The sequence below is a fragment of the Myotis daubentonii genome, chromosome 2, assembly GCF_963259705.1.
Source record: "Myotis daubentonii chromosome 2, mMyoDau2.1, whole genome shotgun sequence".
Lineage (NCBI taxonomy): Eukaryota > Metazoa > Chordata > Mammalia > Chiroptera > Vespertilionidae > Myotis > Myotis daubentonii.
Window position 1 is genome coordinate 133035704 of NC_081841.1, and position 18630 is coordinate 133054333.

The following is an 18630-nucleotide window of genomic DNA, read 5'->3' on the forward strand; positions in this document are numbered from 1 at the left end:
GCCCAAGTGTTTCTAGACACTGGAAATATAGCAGGGAACAAACAACCCTGCTCCCATGGGCTTTTCATCCAAATACAGAGGGAGAGCAAATAAACAGAAAAATATTATGCTAGATGGTGTTAAATTCTAAGGAGACAAATAAAACAAGATAATGGTTGGGAATGTGGGTTTGGGTAGGGGAGCTACAGTTAACTTTTATATCTTCTTCCAATCACACACATATTCTTACTCTGTACACTCCAAGATCTTGTATGCTTCTCCCTGAAAAATGCCAAATCCTCACTGACCTCCAAAACCCTCACAAATATAAATTTAATGACATGGTATGAACTTTATTTTTTCATAGCATTCGTATGTCATTTAATGCAATGAACACTAACGAGAGGCTTGATGCTAACTCTTTTTTTGGTCCTAAATTGTTTATTAGGTAAGAATTTTACAAACATTACTTATCTTAGCGGTAACGGTGGAGCTGGAGAGCATTGCGCCTTCTCCAAACTGCACGGCGGGAACCACCGATAGTGCGGTGGAACTCGTGGCTCTTCCCAAGGCCACGGCTCTTGCGCCCGCAGATGTCAGCCCTCGCATCTCCCTGTGCTTGTGGACTGGTTTGGTGATCCACTGGGTGTCAGGATTTCTTCTGATAGCTTTATGGAATGGACCAATGAGAATAACCTCAAAGAATTTGTACGTGGAATCTTCACCAACCCAGTAAGAATTCAGGGCACTCAGAGCCCCACAGTGGCGTCCAGCTCGCTCTTTGGCGACAGACTGAAGACTTCGAGCAGACGCCAGCTGGTAAACACCGTGATGGACAGGCTGGCCGTAGGTCGCACCCTTAGGAACAGGGCGTTTGCAGCGCACATGAATCGGATATATGACCTAACCTTGCTTGGCCTTGTAGCCCAGCTGCGCGCTTTGTCGGGCCGGGTGGGGCGGGGGCCCTGTGGAGCGCGGAGAGCTGGCGGTACTGCCAGCAGCGCACCCTGAGAAGGAAGCGCAGTACATCTTCCTCCAAAGCTCCTGGATGTACCTGTAAGCGCCCATCTTGGTTTACCTGATGGCTGCGGTCAGGCGGAAAGGAAGAGCCTCTCTCCGATGCTAACTCCTAAATGGAGAAAATCAGAGGACATAGATCAGAAAGCATCAAATAATACATATTAATTGAGGTATAGCTATATTTGCCGAAACAAAAATAATATTTAATTAAAAAAATGTAATGGGTATAGCCATGGTTACCCAGGAAATTCAGATAAACGAATTTGTTACTGAGAATGAATGTTGAGATTTATCTAAACTGGTGGTTTAAAAGTGGATTAAATTTACCAGGGACTTGCTTATCTTTCTATTAAACTATCTAAAGTTACAAGGTTGGTTGACTAAAGCAACAGTAGCTACTGCAGCAACAAAACTTTTTTAACATTTGATACCACGCACTGAGCATTTAAGGCACAGTTTGGTTATCTTCTGTGGATTAACTTTTTTCTTGCCTTAAGCAGTATCAGCATTTACTGCCGGGAGCCGGTCCATCCTTGCTGTTTCAAGGGACCTGGCATATATGGCTTACGGTTCTTAATATGTTTGCTCACCTTCTTGGCGCTGTGTTTTAACCAAGGTCACCTCTCCGAGAAAGGTTGAATCCCCAGGTAGGGATTTTCCCCTGAAGTTAGGGAGGGAATAATACCTCTGAACTAAGTGCCAGGCGAGTAATTAATCATTTTAACTACGAACAATCATGCTTAAGCTACATAATCTTTACTCCCTGGAATGGAGATAAGAAACGCCCTAACCTTTGGAATAGAGATTGATAGGATTGGAATCAACTGGTATAAATATAGATGCAACAAGACAACAACAGACAGAATTCAGAAGACAGAACCTACACAGAGCCTGGAGACAGAGGAACTTTGCTGGAGAGAACATGGCAATAGATCCTGGACTGAACCTGACTATAGAACATGGCAAGAGAACCTGACTAGAACCTGGTGACTGAACCTGGCTGGAGATCTGAAGCAGAACCTCTCTGGAGATCCAGACCAGAACTTGGCTGGATATCCTGGCTAGAGATCCTGGCTAGGCTGCTGATCAACTGAACGCTGTCTCCGTGTCATTCCTTCTTCGCCGACTCCGTCCATACCTTTGGGGACCCCTGGACCTGCTGGGGTTGGACCCCGGCAATTTACCAAATTAGTGAGTTAGTGTTACACTCAAGAAGTTAGTTATTTACCTTGGCCTCCTCTACCTGGGGTTGCTGAAATACACTTTACACGTTTGCTGATTGATCTTATTCCCAGTTTAGGATTCAGCTCTCTGTAAACAGCGATCACTCCCAAATTTGTATCCTCACAGTGGTCTCTTGAGTTTTAGCCTGGTATATTTGACTCTTTTCTGGACAAAAACTGTCTGTATCACTGGGACACAATCAAATAGACCTCAAAGTCAAACATATTTTCTTGCCACCTTTCATTCCTGTTAAAATTGTTCCTCCACATGCATTCTCTTCCTCAAGTAATGATTATCAAAATAGTTTAGGCGTTAAAGACCATTTGGTCTAACTACTCAACTCTCTGGTTGTAGCACAAATAGCCATAGATAATATATAAATAAATGAGTGTGTGTACTTCAGTAAAAATTAAAAATTAAAAATCAGACAGTGGGTCAGACTTGGCCTGTGAGCTATTGTTTGCAGATGTCTTATTTAGGCCAGAGCATTGGATGAGATTGCCTATGACAATAGACTGAGAAGACCAGGAGGCTCTGGAGAGAATCCAGAGACACACCATTATTGAAGTTGTTGGCTTAGAAAAATAATTTAGTGGAGGAGAATGGTCAGAGAAGTAGAGAGAAAATTAGGATATGGATATGTCCTGCAAGTCAAGTATAGCTCCATTATTATCAAAGGCTGAGGAGAGATGAAGTAGGATGTGTTGAAATCTGTGAGTTTGGGCCTGAGACCAAGGTACTTTGTGACAAAGGTGGACAGAAAGCTGGAACTAAGGTATGATGGGCTGAAGTTTAATTCTGGGGCCCAGGCCATTCAAGGAAGATTAGGGATAGAAGGAAGCAATAAACAGTTCAGGGTATCTAAGACCCAGGTCTTGTTCAGGATGCACAAAATATCAATTCTTGATAGCAAATTTTCTGTATTCTAGAGTGGTGGAATTGTGAAATATATGGTCTTATATTTAATCCAAAAATGTGGATACCTGTCCTGAAAGACATATGAACATTGACTCCTCAATAGGTTATCACTGTAAGATATCACTGTCTAGTTTCTGGTGGGGAAATTGAAAATAGTCTCTAGAAAGCTTGACATGGATGAAACCATTAATCAACAAACTCCAAAATGTGGCCCTCAAATCCTTCCCCAGTCCTGCTTATTGGGGGTGAGGAGGGTAATCAGACAATTTGGGAAGAATTTAATTCATGCAGTATGTCTATAAAACCCTTTTCTGTTGTCATCATCTAAGAACATGATTGTACTTCGCATATTCTAATTAGAGATAGATTACAATAACACATTTATTCATTGAGTTTACTTTTAAATGTTTTTACTTTTTGACTATGCAAATACACCATTCATCATCAATGTGTAAAGACTAAAGTAATCTCACCATGATTAATGGTTTTAAAATTATATCTTTCTGCACATAGAGTTTAAGAAAAAATTTTAGTTGATAGCATTCACTGGAAATCTTATCTCTGCATTTTATTCATTGTTTATGTGACCACATTTTTCAATTAAATAAATATTTAGGATGAGGATGTAAGTCTCATTTTTTTCTTCCCTTTTATTTTTTTCATGCCCTTATACTGCTGGGACATATATTTGAAAGATTAACCACCTCATGTATATCCTGGAGTTCAACAAAACAAAACAAACTCCCAAAACCACAAAAAAACACCCCCAAAATAACAGCAGCAACAACAAAATCCTATGACCCTGATATCTTTGTGTTCTAGGAATTCTGCTAGAGAATTCTGGGAAAACACGAAAAGTGGATTAGTGTTACAGTCCAAGTTTTATTTGAGAGTTAAAACAGACACTGAGAGAGGCCTGTGACCGCTCGTTTTGCCTTTTGATCAGTCGGAGTAAAGCCTGGTATTGAAGATTTCACCTCATTAGTGGGGCTCTCTGACCAAACCTTTCTCTTTAATTCTTTCCTGAGTGAATTTGTAATTTGCCTTTGATTTCTGCTTTTAAAACAACAGATTGCGAAGGATCAAAGAGAAACTGGGTAATGACAAGGAGGAAGTGGCAAGTTAGTGACATCTTTGTAGAAGGAGTTATAACTATACACAGTGTGAGTACTCAAAAGTAGTTTTCTGAGCAGTGACTATAGAATAAATTCCAGTACAATGAACTCCAAGAGACTGTCCAAGTATCTTATTTATTCTCTAATTCTCATTCAGCCATTAACATTTTATTGAGCATCTACTATATGTAAGACTTAGTAAAAAGAAAAGTATAGAATAGTGAATGAGAGATTGAGATTTAAAGTTAAGCAGAACTGAGTTTGAATTTCTGGCTCTACTATTTATTAACTGTAGTGAGTTGAATTGTGGCCCCAAAAGGTATGTCTACCAGAAACTTCAGAATGTGACCTTATTTGGAATAAATCTTTACAGATGTAATTAAGGTAAGGCTCTTGAGATGAGCCCTAAATTAAGGAGAGCTCTAAATCTAACAGCGAGCATCCTTATAAGAGAAAAAAGTAGAAGACACAGAGATATACAAGAAGGCCATGTAAAAATGGAGGTAGAGATGGGAGATATGGAGCTCCAAGCCAAAAAACATTAAGGGTTGCAGGCACCACAAGACGGTAAGAAAGAAGCATGGAATGGATTGTCCCTCAGACCCTCCAGAGGGAACCACCTCTGCTAACATCTTGATTTTGGGACTTCTAATCTCCAGAACTATACGATAAATTTCTGTTGTTTTAAGCCACCCAATTTATGAAATTCGTTACAATGGCCTTAGGAAACTAAAACCTTAGCTGCGTGACTTTGGGTTAACTAACCCTCTATACCTTAGTTTCTGCCTCTGTAAAATGAAGAGATTAATACTACCTACCTATAGTATTATTGTGAAGATTCAATGAGACAATATATGTAAAATACTTTGCACAAAATCTGACATACAGTAAGAGCACAATAAATGTTAACAATTATTATTAAGGTACTTATGGTTCAGGTTGAATTTTTAATTTTTTAATGTGATTATTTGTGTAATTACCATCCCTGCCTTTTTTGTTTGGGAGATCTTTTTTATCTTTAATAGGGAAAGAAGAAAGAAAGGGAAGAGATAGCATGCAAATAAATTGCTTCTCCCAATAGTGCTGGTTGCAGAAACCATATGGACCCAGAACCTCTGCTCCTATGATAAGCACAATATGCATTCCTCAAGAGGCTGATGAAGACTTGGTTAGAGCAGTAAGGTCTTGTAAGTATTGTTTACAGACTATAATGCACTTTTATCAAACTGGGTCATTTATATCTCTCCAAGTTTATAGAAACCTCAACAGTCCTCCAGGGCAAATATGTGCAGAGAAAGAAAAAGCAACAAAAAACCTCAACATATTTCATCTTAAAGTTGTGCTTGTGGAATTTCTTCTTTTTTTAAAAAAAAATCATCTTCAATAACATATTAAAAATTTCTTTATTAAGTTCTTGTAGATTTGTGTTAGATTTGTCTCTATCTTTGTTATTGTAGGTTCTATCTATTTTTAAATTTTTTGTTAAATTTTTTTTTATGGATGAATAGAATTTATCAAATGTTTTCATGGCACCTATTAAAGTGGTCATATGTGTGTTCTTCTTTAATCAGTTAATGTGGCAAAATACATTTATAGATTTGCTGTTGTTAAACAATTTTTGTGTTCCTGGGATACACTTATTTTTTCACTCTTTCATTTAAAATATAACATTGGATGCTCATTTGTGTTCCAGGTAGTGTTTAGGTGTTGGAATGTGTAATAGAAAAGTAAGTGGAAATGACTACCTTCATGGAGCTTATACACTAGTGTTTTACACATAGCTGGATTGAGTTTGCTAAACTTTGTTCATAATTTCTGCCTCTGTGCTCTTGAATAAAATTGGTCTGTAACTACACTTTCTTGTATTTCCCTTGTGTACAATTGGAAACCATTGTAAACGTTGGGTCATAAAGCCAGCCCCATTGGAAGAGTAGCTGCCCATCCACCTGGGCTTGATTTATATATACTTCTCTTGCTGTGGTCTGCACTCAAGATTGACAGTCTTACAGGTATTTTGTAAATAAATTGAAGTAGCACACTCAAAGTTATATACATTGCCTCAAAAAAAAAAAACAACCAGAAAAAGAAAATATGGGCCTACCAACTGTCATGCCACTTTTTTAGTGGTAGGTGGTGAAAGATGCAGCAACTTGTTTTCTCCTCAGAGGGAAGGGATATCTTGGTATGTTTTGGGTTACTGCAACCCAGAAATTTTACTGAGATGATGGGTCCCTGAATTGTTGTGGGGTTTATCTTTTGCCCTCTGATTTGCATTATCACATGTTTTCTCCAAGTGAATGTCAATATAATTAGCAACTCTTGCACTTCTTTTGATTTATAAGCTATTATCTTCCAGATCAGACTCTGTACTTTCCCCCTTTGAACATGATAAAATCTAATCTTCGTTATGAACCAGGTGGCAACAAGGAGTATTCAGGCTCTTCGGGAGAATGAGAACCACCTTGCAAGGCAACAGCCTCAGATGACCCAGCAAAGAATGTATCACTTTCTTAGATGTTCAGGGCAGGCTCCCTATACTGGCAGGAGAATCTTAGAACGATTTGGTAGTGGTAGTAGTGGGGTTAAGATTCCCAATGTCTTCTGAACCCAAGAGATGTCCCCATTCTACTTTCAAGTCTCACACTTACCCAATCAATGCCTTAACTTTTACATTGGAGACTTAGGGAGACTATGAATCCAATTTATACTGTAATTCTGCAGCCTGTATTGTTTAAATTTGTGTTTGCTTTTCAACAATATTTGCCCTGTGGTTATAAGAAATAGGAAATTATTTCAGGGATATAATAAACATTCTCTACTAATCTGTGGCTTAAACTGAATGTGGAAAGATTCTCTGGTAATTTGTGACTTAAGCTGAACTTGTAATTTTCTCTCTAAAAGTGGTCCAGTGTACTCAGAATAATCTATTCAATGCCACAATCCTTGTAGTCAACATTATTTCATTAACAATTAAGTGAAGCAAGCCCTTGTTTTGCCCAGGTACTTAATTCATTAAGAACTTCATCATAATCAACCACAGGTATAATTTGATTAATTGTAATGCCAATACATAGATCACTAGTATCCCATATTCTATATCAAGGAGTTCAGTAATGCATTGATGCCAAAGGACACAACCAAGTCAATCCCCAAATCACATTTATAAACATTTTTCCCTTACAGTGATTCCTGGTACGAATTTACATGTAGTTGGTGTCCAGTCAGAAAACAGAAATCATACCAGTTATTTTAACAGATAATTTGATTTGAAAATTATTAAGTATGTATTAAATTGCTAATGAAGTAACTGAAGAGGTAAAAGAGAACTAATGTACCATGAAGATAGCAATGATTGGGGCAACTACTATCCTTATTACTGAGGGGCAAAGGGAAGACAATGGAATTATTAAAACTTAACAGTTTGGAGAGGATGCCCCGTGGAGCTAGCACACAGACCTCTGGGAAGGGGGCACAGTTGACTATCTCTGATGTCTCTGAAATTGAAGAATCCCTGTGAGACTGGGGCCAAGTCTTCTGAGGTGGGGACATTAAGTCTTTTGTCTCTCAGGCAAAATGTGGTTCATCCTGCAATTGTTGGAAAAATTGCAAAATGGATTCAACTGCTGCTATAGAGAGGGATTGTACTGGCCAAGGTGTAGGGTGATACTGGAAGGAACTGGAAGCCTGGAAGCCAACAAGAGGCAAACAGGAGTGCACCTCCCTTCTTAATTCTCCAGTTGCACTCTCCCTCTAGTGCTGCCTCATAGCAAAGTGTGACAAGGAGCCAGCTGACCCTGAAATGTGGTTTTCAGGGTCCTGGCATGGGCACCACAAAGCAGAGAATGGAAGGGTTTGGAGTTATGGGACAATCCCACAGACCTCTGTTTTACCCTCTTTCCCCCAATTCTTATTACTCTGAGTCTATCAGAAAGCAAGGCAATGAGATAATTAAAGAAACATTTATTTACAAACTATCTATAATAATAAAAGCATAATATGCTAACTAGACTGGACATCATTCCGGACGACCTTCCGGATGAAGCCGGGGCTGCAAGGGAAGCCTGGGTCCCAGGTGCCACAGGGAAGCTGGTGCCGGCAGCCAGGGGAAGGAAGGCCTACTGTTGCACGAATTTTGTGCATTGGGCTTCTAGTAAGAAATAATTATTACTTTGGTAAGGGTAATTATTAAATCAGAATTTCATGTTAAAAAAACAAAAACAAAGCCTTTAAAGAATTCTGCTTATTGATTATAGAACTGGAATTTCTATCTATTCCAATGTTGGAAATACTGAAAGCTGGAAAAGTTTGAAGAGTTTAATTAGAAGGGAAAATAATAAAGAAAAATGCAACTTGGAATTTTGTTTAAACATAGAATTTATTTCTGTTTTTATTCTATACTTTGCAGGCATTTGACAATTTATGGATTTCTTATAAAATCTTGATCCTTATTGTGATAAAATTCTGTTAAAAGGCAAAATTCAAATTTAATTGATACCCCACTAGTTAAAAGAGGCTTGCTCTCTTTCTTTTCAATTTAAGATACGTTTGTTCTAATTCAGTGATTCATAATAGATTTATGGCTGGTGAAATTGGCCCTAAAAATAAGGAACAAAATATGGAAACATTTTAGTCAGGGCTAAATATCCTACAGGATCTAATTGCAAGGATTCTCTGTAATTAAGCTGATCTGAATGTTGGCCTAAGTTTTAATAAGCTGATGCCTAACTTTCCCATGATTGTCTTCATTCAAAACAAATCAGACAGAAAAACATTTTTTTCCCTGAAACTGCAATGCATTTCAGAGGCAAATACTTAAAATGCATTCAAATAATAAAATGCAGTACCAAATGTTGCATTTAGTCTTAATGTGTTTAGTATTTCCAAAACAGTCTGACAGCCTTTTTCTTCAGCATTGTCATAAATCACAACACAGATGGTGCTTCTTGATGTCTTTCAGTCAGATTTCAGTCCTGTGCCACGGAAGCATCCTCTATCAATATGGCTTTTTGGCGAATGGCTTCATTTTGCTGTTGACAAGGTTGACATAAACAAGCTGTGAATTTACCAAATAAATCACATGTGAACATTTAAGTTTAACTGTGCTAGCCTCATAGTCTTGCAAGTGTTTTGTCTGCATGGAGAATATTTGTCATTTAAGTTCAACCCAGGAAAACAAAAACGAAAGCCTGGGTTTACTCTCCTGTGTCTGAGGAGAGGCATTGTATGAAAAAAAAAAAAAGGTGGTTTAACTATGCCAGAGAAAGAGGTTAAGAGACATGCTTTCTAAAGCTCTTTCAATGCAAGCTGATTTCAGAGAAATCCTGAGCCTTTTCCTGATAAAGTAAATGATGTTTCAGGGTGATTTTGATGTAAACCAGACCTGTGACCAAAACCTAAGAATGCCTGGTTCCATGTTGGTGGAATGTATAAATTCTGAACCTTTGATGCAGGAGAGTTATAGGCCAGGTACGTCCAGAGTCTCCTACATTATTGCGGAGGAGATGCTTTTTGTCTCTTATTTCTTTAGATTCCGAGGTGATGGTTGGGGGTGATAAGTGGATTGAAAAGATGCATATGAGAAGATGCTCAACATCATTAGTCATTAGGTAAATGCAAAACAAAACCAAAATAAGACATATGCACACCAACTAGATTGACTACAATGAAAAGCAAGGAAAATAATGTTGGTGAGGATATAGAGAAATTGGAACCCTCAAATACTCCTGGTGGGAATGCAAAGTGGTACAGCTGCTTTGGAAAACTCTTTAGCAGTTCCTGAAAGTTAACATAGAGTTACCATATGACCTGAGGAACATACCCAAGGGAACTGAATGTTCACACAAAAACTGGTACGTGAATGTTCACAGCAGCAGTATTCATAATAGCCCAAAGTAGAAACAACCATATTGTCCATTAACTGATGAATGGATAAATAAAAGGTAGATCGATGCAATGGAACATTACTCCTCAATAAAGAGAAATGAAGCATTGATAACATGGTACAGCATGGGTAAACCTTGAAAACATTATGCTAAGTGAAAGAAGCCAGACATATTGTCTGCTTCCATTTATATGAGATGTCCATATCAGCAAATCCATAGAGACAGAAAATAGATTAGTGGTTGCCAGGGAATTGAGATGGGTAGGTGGAAGGGGAGTGACTGCTAATTGGGTATGAGGTTTCTTTTGGGGGTAATGAAAATGTCCTGGCATTAGTGGTAATGGAGGCACAACTCTGTAAGTATACTAAAAATTAAAGTTTATACTTTAAAAGGATGAACTTTATGGCAGTAAATTATATCTTAATAAAGCTGTTAATTAAAAGAACATTTTATGGAGGCATTCATAGTCAGGTGTGAATCCTTCATTTGCAGGACCTTAAGAGTAAGTGCCTCATTAAAATTCAACCCTGGTTACCTTGCTTACTCCACCTTATCCAGGCCCGGTTAATGCTCTGCGGGGCTCTGCCATTGGCCTTCATTTGGCTTTTATGCTTCATGTACTTGCACTGCTTCATTTTCAGAACGCCAGGTCTCCATAATGCTACCTACCGATTGGCCCTATCTCAAAATCTATGTCCCGCGGCCAATCCTGACTGGAACAGGAAAGTGGGGTCAGTGTCTGCCTTGTTCTGAGGCAGCTACAGAGTGGCTGGTATGTAGTACGTGCTCCAATACCTGTTGAGTAGATGTTATTTTCTTTAAAAATATCACCCAATGACTTCCCATTGCTTTTGGGTTAAAATCCAAATGGGATGGCATGTCAGGCTCTTTGTGGCTCTGCTCTTACCAACCTGTTTAATCTCCTCCTACCTCGCTCTTCAGGGCTCCCTGCATAATGCTCCTGTCATACTGAATGAACTGTTGGCGGGTCATGGAATGTTTCATGAGCTCTCTCCTGTCTGTCTTTGTACTTGTTCCCTCTCTTCCTGGAACTTTCTCCCCAAATAATAGCTTGGATCCTGCCCAATCCTTCTTCCTTCCCCTCTCTTTCACAGGTGTCAGATCAGCATCAGAGTCTGAAGGTTTTTCTACTGTCTCTGACTTCTACTCCTTTATTCTTCACAGGCAAACTTCTTGTATTTCTAATCCTGCTTTGGCTCTGCTTCTCAGTGGACTTGAACTAACATACTAGTTTGGCAGCCACACTATTATTTTTTACTCCAGAAATTACACTATAAATCTTAACTTATCTAAATATAAACTTAATATCTTTATACTTTCTTTCCAAATAATGCAAATACTTTAGATTCTTAAAATGTTTTTTACTCTCCTCACCAGTATGATACATAGATGTCAAATATTTCAATTCTTGCTTTGTTTTAAACATTGTACAATAATATTACTGTTGTTTTATATGGTATTTATTTATATTTACTCATATATGTACTCTTTTCAGTGTTTTCTATTTCTTCCACTTGCAATCACTTTCTTTTGGCCTGAAGCACACCCTTTAGAATTTTCTCCCGTGAGTGTGGCAAACTCTGTTTGTATGAAAATTCTTCATTTTGACTTTATTCTTGATAAATAATTTCACTGAATGTAGAATTCTAGGATGGTAATTATTTTTGGTGATTTAAGGATGGTGGGAATTGGAGAGTCAGAAACGAGCAGATATTCTTCAAGCTCAATTGTCACCTTCTCGGACCCCTAACTTACTCAATAGAAAAGGTGCCCTCCAGACAGATTAAATATGTAAAGCATAAATAAATCTATTAACTTAATAAAAAAACATGTAGGAGAATATTTTTGTGGCTCAAACACACCCAAACCATGAGGCAAAAATCTAAAACATTTGACTATGCAAAGATGAAAGATTTCTATTTAATAAACAACGTTTTCAGTTTTAACAGATGCCAACGCAAGAGAAGGCACTTGCAAAGTCAAAAATCATCAATTTATTATTATTTGCTAAGACAATTGAAAAATGAACAAAGGATATGAACAGAATTGGAAATGCAAATGGATGATAAATAATGAAGAGGGGCTCAATCTTATTCACAGTCACAAAAATGCAAATTAAAATAATGAAATACCATTTTTCATTTAATGTTTTGGTAAAAATTAAAAACATGGATAATAGCAAGTGTTGGCAAAGATGTGGAGAAATGGGTACCATTAAGGACTATTGGTGGGGTGAACTTCTACAGTTATCCTGAACAGAAATTTGACAGGTTTTGTAAAATTAAGTGTGCAGTTATCTTATGACACTACAGTTTACTTCTTGTTATATAGTCCAGAGAAATCTGTGCAGAAGGCTATGAGGGGCAGGTACAGGACTATTTATGGCAATGTGGTTAGGTAGTGCGGAGCTGGAAGCAAGCTGTGTCCTTTAAGGAAGTGATAGTTAAATGGTTGAATACAGTGCAACAATTAGAAGCAATGGACTAATTGTATTGTACAGTAATACTGATAGATCTTAAAAACATAGTTGAGTGAAAAAAGTACAAACCGGAAATATGTCAATAGGTTGATACTATTTATTTAAAGTTATAAATGTGTACACACAAAACAGCACTCCAAATTTTACAAGGATGCATGTATATATTCAAAGACAAATAAAAAGAATGTTTTTGTGTGAGGGGACTATGGAAGTAATTAATGGGAATAGAAGGGAAAAAGCAAAATAGGAAAGGAGCCATAAACTAAAGAGAACAACCAACTCTTCTCTTTGCCTCTGAGGTCCAATATTCGCCCGATGTCCCCCAAATTACCAAATGTCACTTCTTTTATCAAGTCTTGCTTGATTCCTCCGTGAAGTTGGAATTTACAGCTGCTTCCTCTGGTCTGTCCCATGATTCTCCCATTATACTGTGCCCCAAATTCCATTTTAATACACATCACATTTTATCATAATTATATTGTTTTACATGTTTTGTTTTCTTCTCTCATAAGGTGGTGAGAATTTTAAGGTGGTGAGAATTTTGAATTCTGAATCTTACTCATCCCTTTGTCCTCAGCAAGCCGCTCAATGCCTGGCATAGTAAATGTGAATGAACAACTGATGGAAGGGACCACAGTGGAGAAAATATTGTTGGAATCAAGGAAAATCAGCAACGTCAGTGGTTAGAAAATGGGGGGAAAGTAGGATCCATGTCTGAGCTGCTGTGGCAGATAGGAAAAAACTGCTTGGGCATAGATAACTGGAAAAGAGGATCAAAGAATTTCAGTAAGAGATTCCTATGTATTCTTAGAACAGGAAGATAGGAGCCCAGATGGATTTTTTCCATCAAAATAATCCTCCCATAATCTCCATATTTCCTCCCACCCCCCACTCCATTTCTCTGCTCCCATTTTCAACACAGCTGTTAGTCAGAGTTGCCTCCACTCACTGTCTCTACTTCTCTGTCTCCCATTCTCTTTTGAATCCCAATCAGGATTTTGCCCCTTGACTTCACTGGAACAGTCCTTCTAAAGGCCATTAATGACCCATAAACCGTCAAATCTGAAAGCCAATTCTCAGTCTTTATTTTACTCTTTCAGCAATATGTGAAAATAATACTCCTTCCTCCTTGAAACAGTGGTTTCCAGAAAATAACTTTTTTGGTTTCTCTATTCAAGTTCCCTTGAATGACTAATGGGCATTTCACTTTTACCATGCATAAAGTTTAACTTATTTTTTAAAAAAATGATTGATTTGAGAGAAAGAGAGAGAAACAATGATATGTTGTTCCACTTATCATTTATTGATTCTTGTATCTGCCCTGACCAGAGATCAAACCTGCAACCTTGGTGTATTGGGGTGATGCTCTAACCTACTGAGCTATCCAGCCAGGGCTAAAACTTAACTTCTGATTTCTACCTTCAAGTCTAATCTTTCTCTCTTCTTCCAGTTGTTCAGGCCACAAATAGGAACTAATCTTGGAGTCTTCATCTCACAGTTCACATCGAATCCATCAGCAAATAAATGGATGCCATCTTCCAAAAAAATTCAGAATATGACCACTTCATCTTCTGATACCCTGGACCACGACACCATGGTCTCTTTTCTGGGTTATTGCAAGTTTTCCCTAACGAGTCTTGCTGCTATTACTTTCCCCATTCCCCTATCCCCATCCTTGATCTCAGTCTATTCTTAGCACAGCTGCCTTTTAATAGAGATTCTTTAAAAAATGTAAGTTAGGTTATATATTTTCTCAAAATCCTCTACTGGCTTCCCATCTACTCCAGAGTAAAAGCCACTGGCCCTTTATTACCTCTCTGACCTTATCACCTACAACTTTTTCACTAAATTAGTCCCCTCTGGTCCTACTGCTTTCCTGGTTGTTCCTTGACCATACCCACCCCACTTTTGCCTCAGGGACTTTGCACCTGCTATTCTTTGCCTGGAATGCTTTAGTTGCCCTCCAATAGCCTTTTGTTTTATTCACTCACTCCTTCAGCTGTCTGCTCAAATGTCACATTATCAAAGATATCTTCTTTGGTAACCCTTTCTAAAATAGCACCTCTTCCCTTCACATTCTTACATTGCTTCATATATGTTTGTAGCATTACCACACGTTATATATTATTTGACTCCACCCTATACTGTGACTTTTTCTTTTTCACTGCAATATCACCAAAGCCTAGAACAGTTGACGGTACATATTAGATGCTTTAAAAGTATTTGTTGAATGAATGAATGATATCCTTAAAAGAGGAAAACAACATTACGAAGACCTGAAGTCTTTCTGGATGCAGCATCAAGGGAAATATCCAGTTTGCAAGCTTTTCCAGACTTGACCAGGGAACTAGAATCAAACAAAAAGAACTAAGAGCATGGAGCCAAAAAGCAGTGGGCGGACCAAGTATTAGTAAATAGATTAAAACTAAACTAGTTCAGTGGAACTCTGTGCCTTGGGTGCCCTCTCTGCAGAACCAGTGCTGCTCCTGTGTGACCTACGGATGTTTGGTTGCCAGTGGCTTTTTGAGGAGGACATGGGAGTACAGCACATTGGGGTGGACTTGAGCATAGACTTTTCTCTGTTCCTCTGGTGATGAGATAAAGAACCAGTGAGGGTAGTGAGAATGCTAATTCCTTCTTGTTAAATAAATATGCTGAGCCATCTGTCTTTGTTTTAAAACATTTCAGTGTCATATCTAGGTGCCTTTTAAAATGATGAAGTATTATTGTAACTTGATAGTTTAAAGAAATTCATATTTATTGAGTAGGGTAATTAGATTTCAGCTGGTTATTATGGGAATAGGATCAAATCAATCATAATAAATAAATATTGTCTTCAACAAGGCAATATGGAAAATATCTTAGAAGACTAAAATAGGGCCTGAGCCATTGACTTATACAGTCATTGTGTGTCCACTGTGGAGAGCTCTGTAAGGCTCACTATTGACTTTTTGTGTTCCTGGTTCACAGAGCCTTGAATGTGGTAGAATTATCTGTGACATTGTTTTCCAGTCTCTCTGTTGGTAGGGAGGCAAATCTCTGCACTGGAGAATGCTCTTTCTCTGGGATTTTGTAACCTTGACTAGATAAAACCTTACTCAAAGTTTCCTTCCATTTCTCTGTAATTCTTTTAGATATCTACCAATATAACTTTTTGATCTGTTGGTAACCGATTAATGAAATTTTCAGAAACATCAATACGATTTCCAGAGATTCTACCAAGTACTTTACTGGGGCTGTTATAAGTAACCAAAGTAACAACATAAACAAACCATATCTCTAGTTCATTCCAATCCCAGAGAAGAGTTTAAGGAACTACAGAATAGAAAACTTTGGTCTGGTGAGGCCAAGAAAAATTTGAGTCTTTAGCAGGGCCGTAGCTATCACTTGAATTTTAAAAATGTGTGCCCTCTGGGTAAGCCTAGTAGAAAAAAAGATAGAGCACACAGCTTAGTGAGTGGAACCAGACCTAGATTTTGCACCTCTTTTGTTTTTATTGTCTCCCCTCCCCGCCACTTCTTGAGATGTCCTTGGCTGGGTGCCATCACAGGGTGCTAGATAGTTTGAATAGAACTAGGGATAGTTAGCAAGTTGAAGCTCCTTTGCTGTATTTCTCTCCCAGAAAATACTGTACGAGAAGAAGAGACACTTCAAGTTTCAGGACCTCAGTGTGTTCGAAATGAAATAAGTACTTTGTTCTTAACCCTGCATAAATAAGGATGCCAGCTACTATCTTCTCTTGGTCTTTTTTGCCAAAGCTTTCCATTAAACTCCTTCATTTGACGCCTCACCATGTTAGTTCAGTCTCATAACTTGCATTTTATTTTCTAGGTCTGAACAGGCAGATCTCAATTGATAAACATATGGATTACTAATGATTGTATACCTAATGAGTGATGATGTTTCTCCCAACCCAATTCATAGAAACAGGTGCCCTTGGGTGTTTTATTCAGAATATTAAGAGGTGCCAGGATTCTTGATGAGACAGACCTAAATTCAAGTCTCAGGTTTGCTTCTTACAAACTGTGTGACCCTGGGAAGCTGCTTAACTACTAGCGCCTCACTTTTTTCACCATGAGGATTAAATACAAATATACACAAATGCTTATACCAAGGGCCTGGTGCGCAGCAAGCATTCAAACATTAGAATCTGTCACCACATCATTATTACTACTAAAAGTACCTTGTCTATGGAAAAATATTGACAATCAATCATGGCATACATTGCAGCTGATCCTTAGAATACTTGACAAAAGTGGATTTTGAGCAGTTACTGCTAAGTGGTTGGTCTTGTCCAATGACAGTGTCCCCATTCTCATCCTTGGCGTGGATAGTTATCTGTATTTTTGAAAATATAATATATCCTATTATGGGGATAGTGGGATAGGGTGGCCAAGCCTGTAGAAGTTGGAGAAGAAGGTCTGTTGGAATGAGAAGGAAGAGATGGAATGGGTACTATGAATCAAGACCATAAAAGCCTTGGCCAAAACTTCCTATGGCCAACAGGAATCTGAATGGCCAAAGTTGAACGAGGCCCAGGAGAACAGGAGGAGGATAAAATACAGAAAAACAAGTCCAAGAATGGTGACTCATATCTGCTGACACAAAAATGAGTCATCTAATTATGTCCCAAACTCTCATCTGACTGAAGACAGATATTATTAGTCCCCTGACTTGTTTTTGAGCAGCCCCAAAGACCAGGTACTACAATACAACATTAGGCAGGGCTACTCATGTAACTACTATCTTTAACCCATTTTCTCATACATGGATGAAGATAGTGTTTGTTTGAGGAAAATATTCTTTTATCTGCCTGGATCCTCCACCGGATGAAGCAATCCCACTGTGAGTTTCATACTGTAATGCATTTTCCTATAGATATATATTATACATATATTATACTTAGAAATTGGTAGCAAAGATAATATTGGTGCAAAGATCTCAAATTTTCAAGGACTGCATAATTTTAAATATTTTGTTCCATTGTCCTTGAAAATTCCAATATTTTGAATATCCCAGATTATTTTAAATCCTGAAGAGGTACAGAATTCCTTTCAAAGATCTCATGCTTTGAGAAATATGGTTACTATAATTATAGTTTAAAAGGTTCCTGAATGCTTACTTGTCAAAAGAACCATCATGTAATACCATTTCTTTGGAAGAATGATCATGAAGTCATAAGCAATTGACTTTTGAGGAAGCACTGTAAAGACAATTTGTTCATTTGGAGAAGGTGAACTGTTTATGGAGGTCCTATCACAGGCTACATACCTGAGGCCCGTTTATTGAAAATGCAGCTATGTCCCATGAGAAAGAAACTTCCAACCTGTCTGTGGACAATGCCTTCCTTACAAGCTAGTTAGATGGCTCTTAGGAGCTGGCCAGCACACATGGCTTGAGTGTGTCTTAGACATGCTTGCCCTGCTCTTTCTCTGTCCTGCTCTGTATCGCTAGGGCTGACCCCTGACGGCTGCATCTTCCAGGCTTTCCTGCCAGCTGATTTCTGGCTCATTTGGCCAATGAGAGGCAGTGGTGGAAGATAGAAGAACAGGAAGAAGGAGAAGCAAGGATATATCTCCCTTCTGCATCTCAACAGTGTCTCTGCCAGTGGCTGTATCTCTCCAGCTTCCACAAGACAGGCCTACAGCTGCCCCAGTTTCCACTGGCCCCAAGCCCTGGAGACACTGTCTCCTCCTCTTGTCCCTCCAGCCTAGGGGTGGTGGCAGCTTCCTGCTGTTGCTAATCACTGGTTACTTCCTTCCCTGGTTGCATTCCCAGCCTTCTACGTGATGTGCTAATCATTTTAATGAACTAAGTTCCCTCTATTTTAAATTCTCTGTTTCCTGTTGGGCTCTGACTGACATAGTGTTGTATTATGTTCTATTTTTAAAGTTCCACCAAGATAGATTTAGTGCCCAGGTGGTGCTGCCCAGGTGAATCAAGAGTGTGACATTCAAAGGGGTATGTCAAGATGTGAGAGGAGATTGTTGCA

The 18630-nt window shown here is 38.5% G+C and overlaps 1 pseudogene; it reads right to left on the minus strand.

Moving 5' to 3' along the window:
- Nucleotides 1-428: 428 nt before the first annotated feature.
- LOC132226333 (large ribosomal subunit protein eL15-like) lies at nucleotides 429-1066 on the minus strand (annotated as a pseudogene).
- Nucleotides 1067-18630: the final 17564 nt, after the last annotated feature.